Source organism: Vigna radiata, chromosome 10 (genome assembly GCF_000741045.1).
Source record: "Vigna radiata var. radiata cultivar VC1973A chromosome 10, Vradiata_ver6, whole genome shotgun sequence".
NCBI classification, from domain to species: Eukaryota; Viridiplantae; Streptophyta; class Magnoliopsida; order Fabales; family Fabaceae; genus Vigna; species Vigna radiata.
Window position 1 is genome coordinate 12,741,334 of NC_028360.1, and position 1,573 is coordinate 12,742,906.

The window sequence follows — 1,573 nt, forward strand, 5'->3', positions numbered from 1 at the left end:
ATGAGATTACTGTCATATTCATTTCTGGTTGAGCAAATAATATGTCCATCATTGATTCATTCATCCTGTGATGTGTTCTTGTCTGTTTACACATTTTAATCAGTGAAATTCTTCTATTATGAGACATTAATGTGCTAAATTTAATCTTTTGGAATGATTAGTCATGTGAAATTGTTATTCAATGATTTATTTTTGTTTATAATTTGAATCTGTGTTTAACTGGTTTAGTATTCAATTTCCTGAATACTTTGAAGTAAGCCTTGATATATCTTTTGTCAAAAGCAATGAAAAATTCATTTGAATGATCTGACTGATAGATTTTCATTGGCATTTTTGGATGATTAAGACATGTGATAATTAAGTTGTCATATTTGTCTTGAAGTTGTCTCTGTGGAAATTTATTTTTTTTCAAGTTCAAATGCATACCGCATAAGCTATGATAATACTCATTGAGAACTTGGATGCAGTAAATGAACTGATCATGCTTTGCATAATTTTGGTGTAAAGAATCTGGTTTATAAATTGTTGAAAGATAAAATATAAATCAGCTTTTGTGTTAAATTTTGTTGTGAAAATCACAAAGAAATAGTCTTTTAAAAGAAGTTAGGCAAAACTGCATTTCCTTGGTTGAGTAAATTTTTCAGTTTTTTAAAATTCTGATTTTCCACTAGTTAATTGCTGAACATCCTGCAATAATTTCATATTGTCTTATTCAAGCTTTCAAAATTGTTTTTGAAACCAATTAGGTTTCCAAAAGTTATTTGATTCATATTATATTTAAAATTGACACATAATTGGATCTGGATAAGAAAATTTTAGAAACATTATTGTTTAACTTTAATCAGCTGTGATCGCAAGCTCATTTCTCTGATTTAAACATGTTCATAACAAAGGAATCTTGTGTTTTCACAGCCTTGGATATTTTCACTCTCTATACCACCATTTTTTTTAAAATCTTTTGCTGATAATAAGTTGTTGGTTCAATTGCTTAATCCTAAAGTATGTATGATGTACTTACATTTGAGTAATCCTGCAGCAAAAGTTAGGNACTTGTAAGATATCTAAAATAAATTATTCAAAAGAAACTTTTAAATCCTTCTAAAAGGCTGAGAGACCAACGCAAGCTTAAATATGAAAACTGGTGCACCCAAATTTGACTATTTTTTTAAATGTCTTATAGCTTCTTGTTTGTCAATTTGCAACTGTCTTGTTTTGTCTCAAAATTCTAATTGCTTAGCCTAACAAATATTGTCTGAGAAGATTTTTCTCTCTGTTTTCTAAAACTTGAAAGAAAGATTTGTGTGTTTTAAGTTTCTTAAGAAAAGCCTGAAGTAGTTGATAAAGTTGGGGGATAAAATTCTTTGGACCAAGATAAACAATTTTATTGAATTAAATCTGATTATTGCATATTGTTTGAATTGTTGTATATGTTGTTTTGATATGCACAACTGAANNCATGAGGTTGAACAGATTGGGATATGAGAATGCATGAATCATAGTTGCTATTTGGGAAGGTATAAATTATGCTGTCAAAATTAGTTTTTGAACTACTTGTGCTAGTAGAAATGCTTTC